We start from the raw sequence: 7,500 nt of genomic DNA on the forward strand, positions 1-7,500 counted from the left end.
TCCGTCCGCGCGGGTGGGCGTCCCGCTTCGGGGGGGGGCGGCGGGGGTTGGCCGCGGGCGGGCTTCTGTCGGGGGGGTCCGCGGGCGTGTGCCCCTGAGGCGTACCTTCCCGTGTTTCGGCCGCGCCGTCCGTGCGAGTCGCCGTGCGTCCGGGCCCCCGTGCGCGTGCGCGAGCGGACCGTGTCCGTGGGTGCCGCGCGTCCGCGTTCCCGCGTGTTCTGCCTGCCCGCGCCTACCTCTGTGTCTCCCGGGCGTCCCGGGGTTGTGTCTGCTGCGCGCGCGCGCGCGCCCCCTCGCGTCCATCTCCGTGTTTCCGTGTGCTCCGTGGGCCCGTCCGTGTCTCCGGAGGGCACTCTGCGGTGCGGGCGCACGCGCGCGCGGGCGCGTTCCCGTCCTTCCGTCCGTCCGTCCGTCCGTCCTCCTCCTCCTCCTCCTCCTCCTCCTCCGCCCCCCACCGCCCACACCCCCGCCGCCCCCCGCCGCCCCCACCGCCTCCGCCGCCTCCAAACCTCTTCCCCGCCTGGCGGGTGGCAGCCGGCGGCCACGTCGGACTGGATCCGGATATCGCCAGCGTGGGGCCCACGGCAAGGGCGCAGGCGGGGTGGGGTTGGGGGTGCGTGGTGGGCGGTGGGGGGGGTGGCGCCAGCGGTCCTCGGCGGCGGCGGGCCTAGCGCCGCCGGCACGTGCCCCTCCGGTTTCAGTCGGGACCGCCTCCGTGACGTCGAGGAGAGCTTCTCCACCCGTCCGTCCGAGGGCGCGGGGGTTCGGCGGACCGAGGGTGCCGTCGTCCCTCGACGACCGCCTTCGGGTCGCGCGCACACACACGCTCGGAGGCGCCCCGTCTCAACTGAAAGGAGTCGGCGGAGTAGAAACCGCGGCCCTCGAGACAGCTCCCTAACGCCGGGTGCGTGCGGCGGGGTGCTTTCTACACCCTACAGAAGGAAAACGCCTGTGGCCGGAGTTCTCGACGCCCGCCTTTCGACGCACCCTCTCGTCGCCTCGCTCCGTTTCCTAAGGCTCTCGTGACTCCTCCCGTTCTATTTCAGGGAGGCGCAGCTGAAGGGCTATCCGCTCCGCCCGTCCGTGAAGTTGGGCTTTCCCCCCGAAGGTGGCCGGAAGGGGGTGGGGGGGCGCGTGAGCCAAAGGATCTTGAAAACGCGGCGGCGGCGGTACCGCTTTCGGCTCTCGCCGATCCCACGCAGAGGCGGGGGCGCGGGCAGGTCCGCGCGCAGGTGCCCGTGCGAAGGTGCAGGCGCGTGCAGGCGCGGGCGCGCGCGCGCGCGCCCTCGGGCAGGTACGTAGAGGCGGGCGCCCGCGCGTGCACACCCCTAGGCGTACGCACGGGCACGGACGCGCCCGAGGGCGCGCGCGTACCGGCGCGGGCGCGCCCGTGTGGGCGCGCCCACGCCTACGCGCGTGTACCCGCGCGGGTACGCACGGGCAGGCACGTGCGTACCGCCCGCCCGCGCACGGGCGCGTGCACGCGCCTGCGTGTCCGTATCTGCAGCCACGGGCGTGAGCGCGTGGGCGCCTACCGTCCTTCTTCTACCTAACGCCGTCACCGGGCTGGCTCGGCGTCCAGGTATGCCTGTCTCCCCCTCCCCTCCAATCCCCTCCCCCTCCCCGTCCCCCTCCCCTCCCCTCCCCGCCCCCCTCCCCTCCCCTCCCCTCCCCCTCCCCCTCCCGTCCCTCCCCCCTCCCCCGTCCCCCTCCCCCTCCCCTCCCCTCGTCTCCCCTCCCCTCCCCCCTCCCCCTCCCCGTCCCTCCCCCCACCGCCTCCCCTCCCCCACCCCTCCCCCTCCCCTCCCCCTCGCCTCCCCTGCCCCCATCCCCCTCCCCTCCCCCACCCCTCCCGCCCACCCCCTCCCCCTCCCCCTCCCTCTGCCTGTCTCCTTCCTTTTCTGAAACCGGGTTTTCCTCTTCGAGAGCCGTTCCGTCCCTCGGGCGAAACCAACTGGCCGCGTACCGGAGACCGAGTGCAAAGACGGAGCCCCGGCGGCGCGGCGGCGGCGGCTCGGAGCTCGGCTGCCGACCGAGGTCGTCGGCGGTTCGGATCCGCCGGCTCCTCCTTGGGAAGCCCGTGGGGCGGCTCGACTCTCTCCCCTAGGGCCGCTCCGAGTCCCGAGCCGCTCGACGGCACGCGACGGCAGCGGCGCCGCAGTCAGTTCTCTATCTAAACGGAAACGACGACGATGACGAACGTCAGTCTTCACCGCCACGCCCTACTCCCCACCCGAGCACCGTTCCAACTCGGGTGTTTCTCTCCCTGTGGCGGGGGTCCCCCCCGACTGAGAAAAAATAAACCGCCCCCCGAGGACGGCCCGCGTTCGGAGCCTCTTGGTAGTAGCGCGCCTTCACGGGACGACGGCACGCGCGCCCGTCACCCGCTTCCCGGAAAGCTCCCCCCGCAGAGAGTCGCGAACTCGGGCGAAGACGGAGGAGTCCGCGTACCCGTCGCCCAAGGTTCAGCCATCGTCCGATTGGAAACCGGTGCCTTCCCGGTCCCGCCTCCCCGTCGATCGACGCCTCCCGGGGGTGGGATGGCTTCCAGCCGAACCAGCCTACCGTACCCTTCCCCTCCTACGTACCTCGGGAGGTCGGCTCGGACAGGGAGGGGCCCGTCAGATGTCCAGTCCGCCGTGAGCTTTCCACGACGACGGTCGGCCGGTCGGCCGGTCGGTCGGTCGGTCGTCCCGGAACACCCCGGTCGGGTCCGCGCGCGCGCGGCACGGGCTTCACACACCTCGCTCCTCTGGCTTCCCGGGAGACGCTCGCGGCACGGCGACGCGTGCAACGCGGGAACGGCGACGCTGCCCTCGGCCTTACCGTCCCCCCCCTCCAGCCGAATACGGCCCCGGCCCTCACCGCGGGCCGAGTTGGGGGGCTGGGGGTCGGGCCGGGGGGGGGGGATCGGCGGCGGCGGCCCTCGTCGGCAGGCGGCGCTAGCGCCGCCGGCGTGCGGCCTTACGGTTCCCGTTGCGATTCCCCTCGTGGGCGCGGAGAAAAGCCTCTCCATCCGGCCAAGGGGGCGCCCGTTCGGCGGACCGAGGGCGACGACGGGGGGCTGCCCGTCCGCCTGAGCGCGCGCCCGCTCCCGCAGGCACAGGCGCGCGCGGGCGCAGGCACAGGCGCACACGCTCAGACACGCGCTCACGTGCAGACGCGCACTCAAACCCATACAGACACGCACAGACGCACACACAGACGCACGCACAGACCCGCGCTCACGTGCGCAGGCGCCCCCACAGACGCAGGCGGGCACGCACACGGGCACGCCCGCAGACGCGCACGCGCACGCACGCAGTCACGCGCGCACACGCAGGCACACACGCCCGGACACGCGCGCACACGCCCCCGCAAAGACGCGCCCCCGCACAGACGCGCGCGCGCGCAGGCACGCACACCGGGACGCGCGCGCGAACGGACGCACGCACGCGCGCAGGCACGCGCGCACACGCACCAGGCCACCCGGAACGTTTGCCAACTCCCCGCCCACCTCAGCACCCCACCCCCCGGGCCCGAGGCGCGTGGTCCCCCACCGCCCCCACCCTCCGACCCCCCCACCGCCCCGCTCTCGGCCTCCCACCCCCCAACCCCCCTCGGGCACTCCACCCCCCACCCCCACGACTCACGCACACACGCCCGCCCGCCCGCCCGCCCGCCCGCATTCGGGAGCCGCCGGAGATCTCTCGATGCTCGAGACGCCGACTCACCCCTCTCCCTCCCCCCCCCCGCCCCGGAGACGCCACCTTCCCGAGTCCGCCCGCGAGCCCGGAGAGCACTCGCTCGGGCCGAGCCGCCCGAGGGCCTCTGGGCGGGCGTTCGCGGCTGGCCCGCCGCGCCTCCGCTGGACCTCACTAAGTGCGGCCTCGCTCCCGAGAGCCTCGAGGGCCTCCCTCGGTGAGATGTCTCCCCAGTCGGACCGGGGGGCCCAGAGCCGGTCCGTACCGGCTCTGGGAAGGCGTTCCCGGCCTCCCCCCCGCCCCCCGTTTGCCCGCCCGCGTCGCGGGAGGATGGAAAGCGATGAGGAAGAACGCTCTCGGTGGCGGCCGTGGTTTTCTTTTGCGACGCGGATGCCGGCAAACGCACGGCTCCCTCCCTCCCTCCCTCCCTCCCTCCCTCCCTCCCTCCCTCCCTCCCTCCCGACGCAATTTGCCCGTTCAACCCGCCTCACGCGTACCGTTGGCTCGGCGACAGGGACGACGGCGGAAAACCATAGAGAGATAGTATTCTGCGCCACGCGGGCACTCAAAGAACGAGGAGGAAAACTTCGGGGACTGGCGGTCTCATCCCGTCCCGTTTGTCGCGTCCGTCCAAAGGATACGGATCGGAGAACACCTGCCCGTCCGACGCTTGGGACGTGCTCTCTTCTCCCTCCCGCCCCCGGTGGACGCTCATCCCCTCGGGCGCCCCCCCCCCGTTCGGCCCTTTCGGGGGCGAGCGCGCGCGCGCGCCCCATGACGCTCCCGAGAGGTTTCCCCGGCGGCCCGGGGGAGTCTGTCCCCTCTGCCACCCTCGAGCCCCGGCCGGGGCCCAGGTGGACCCGGTTCCACCCCCCCGCCGCCCTTCGCTCCGGTCGTCGGCCGTCACCCGGCGGCCGCTTCGATACCGTCCCCCTCCGGAGCTCTGCGGCGCCGACGGGATGGGAAGCGGTCCCGGCGGGCGCGCGCTGGCCACGGCGGCCCGGGGCCTTCGCTCCGTCTCCTCGAGCCCGGCCTGGCTCCCGGCGTCCTCCCGGGGTCCTCCCGGGGTCCTCCCTCCCTCCCTCCCTCCCTCCCTCCTCCCTCCCTCCCTCCCTCCCTCCCTCCCTCCCTCCCAGGGCCCCCCCCGAGTGGGACACGCCGGCTGGCCGGCATGGTGCTCCCAGGGCTCCAGCGGGGTAGACGGGATCTTCCTGGCTGAGGGGCGAAATGGCCCGGCTGGGCCGGACCCCCTTGGATCGGAACTTTGGGAGATGGGGCCAAGGTGGTGGAATAGGCTGACGCTTCCGCCTAGCTCTCTTGACGACAAAGACCCGGAAACACAAGCGAACGAGTATGTCTGCGACGAGCGGGGAGTCCTGACCGTCGAAGGCGGGCTTAGACGACGCACTGAGGGGCAGCGGCAGGAAGAGACCTTTCAGGGGCAGAGAGGGTTTACCGGCCCTGCCCCGCGGGGAGCCCTCAGGCACCATTCCCAGAGCGGCTGCTGCAGTGGGCTGGTACCGTCGTTCCACTGCTGTTCCGTCAGGGAGAAGCAGCCAGCCACACAGCCTGCTCACACCTCCGGAACCTGAGGAGGGCCCGGCCGGGCGGATCCCCTTGGCCCAACCGACCCCGCGCTGTGGCCGGCCCCACCGTCTTCCGGCCGCCCCGCGCCGAGAAACGTGTTCGGCGGCGGCGCTGGGAGGCGGGGGAGGGGGGCGGGGGGGGAGCCGGGACGGGGCCGGGCGTCCGGCCGCCCGGCGACGCGCCCTCGCCGGCCGCCGATCCGGATCCGTCCCGCTGCACTCCGCGCCGGTTGTCGGCCGCCACCTGGCGGCCGCTTTGATATCGTCTTCCCCCGGAGCTCCGGCGCCGGCGACACGCGCGGGAGGCGATGTGGCCGCGCTGGCCGAGGCGACGTTCCCGGACGCCGGCGGCGGCGTCGGCAGGATCGTCCTGGCCGAGGCGGGAAAGGGCCCGGCCGGGTGGATCCCCTTGGCCCAACCGACCCCGCGCCGTGGCCGGCCCCAACGCCTTCCGGCCGCCCCGCGCCGAGAAACGTGTTCGGCGGCGGCGCTGGGAGGCGGGGGAGGGGGGCGGGGGGGGAGCCGGGACGGGACCGGGTGTCCGGCCGCCCGGCGACGCGCCCTCGCCGGCCGCCGATCCGGATCCGTCCCGCTGTCGCCCGCGCCGGTTGTCGGCCGCCACCTGGCGGCCGCTTTGACATCGTTTTCCTCCGGAGCTCCGGCGCCGGCGACATGGGAGGCGCTGTGGCCGCGCTGGCCGAGGCGACGTCTCGGGACGCCGGCGGCGTCGGCGGGATCGTCCCGGCCACGGTGGGGCGCCGGCGCCAGAGCCACGTTCCGGAATTGGGCCCGCAGCTTCATGTGGCCGAGGCGGTGGCCGTCGCCGCCGCCGCCGCCGCCGCCGCCGCCGCCGCGCTCCCGGGTGCCGTGTTTTAGACGGCGCTGGACCGAACCGGGCCGCACCGAGACGGCGCAGGCAGAAGAACGGGACAAGGCACGCCCCGGCCGTTCGCGCGCCTTCCTTCGCGCGGCCCGGTCGTCACCGGGGCCTCCGGCGTAGGTCCGGGGTGGCCCGCGGAGGGCGCCCCGGGCCCGGGCGCGGTCCCGCGTGGGGTCCGGACCGTCGGAGAATTTTTTCAAAGTCCCGCTCCGGGGGTCCCCGGGCCGAGGTTGCCGCCCCCGGCCCGCCCCGGCCCGGCCACGGACCCGCGCGGGGCCCGGACCTTCGGAGGGGCCCCGCCGCCCGAGAATTTTTTCCAAGTCCCCCCTCCGAGGGTTCCCCGACCGGCCCGCGTTGGCCGCAGCGCAGGCGGCTGGCTCTGGGCGCCCGCGCGGCCCCGGCCAGCTCCGTCACCCCGTCCCGCGGGTCGACCAGAGGATCCCGGGAGCTCCGGGGGGGGGGGGCGGGGCGCTGGGGGCCATGGGGTCGCGCTACGGACCGATGGCCGGGCCGCAGTTCCGGGGGCTCGCCGTGGGGAGCGGGCCCCTCCCGCCGCGGGGCGTGGCTTTTCTCTCGCCCAAAACGGGCGATTTGGGCCACCAGATTGGTGCTGACACGCTCTCCTCGCTGGGTGACTCCCGCTGAGCAGATGGGAAACCTGGACGGGTCCGTAGACGCCGGTCCACCGACGGCCCACGCCCTCCCCCGCTCCTCCCCGCTTGAGCCGCCCGCCTGGGGCCCGTGCGCCGGCTCTCGCGCGTCCAGATGTCCAGCCGCGGTGCCTCCCCCCGGTCTCCAGTGCCCGAGGGCGGCGTGGCACGGGCGCCGCGGGCCCTCTGACCCGCGTGCCCCTTGTCGCAGGCACCCGCGGTGGCCGCGGTGCTCGCCAGAGTGTGCCCCGCTACCCCCCTCCCCCAGGCCCACGTGCCTCGCGTGTCAGGCGTTCTCCGTGTGCAGGGGTCCTCGCGGCCACCTTTCCGCAGCCGGGGCGGGCGAGGCAGAAAGCGGGTCCTCTCCGGGGCTGTCCTCGCCCGCCTCCTGGCAGCCCTGGCGGGGGGGTCTTCTCCTCCTCGCTTGTGCCTGGGCTGACCCGATCGATGTGGTGTTGTCGTGCTCTCCCGGGCCGGGTCCGAGCCGCGCCAAGACGAGGGACGGACATTCGTGGCGAATGGGACCGCTCTTCTCGCTCAGCGCGCGGGCCCCTCGCTCCTCCTCCCCGCCGCCGGTGGTGCGCAGAGGGGCAGGGGCACGGGATCCGGCCCGACCTCGCTCATCTGCCCTCGTTCGCGGCCTCGCGGCCAGCGTCGGCGGTGGCGGGGTCCTGAGACCGAGCAGGACAGCCTCTGCTCGT

This window comes from Loxodonta africana, unplaced genomic scaffold (assembly GCF_030014295.1).
Source record: "Loxodonta africana isolate mLoxAfr1 unplaced genomic scaffold, mLoxAfr1.hap2 scaffold_101, whole genome shotgun sequence".
NCBI lineage: Eukaryota > Metazoa > Chordata > Mammalia > Proboscidea > Elephantidae > Loxodonta > Loxodonta africana.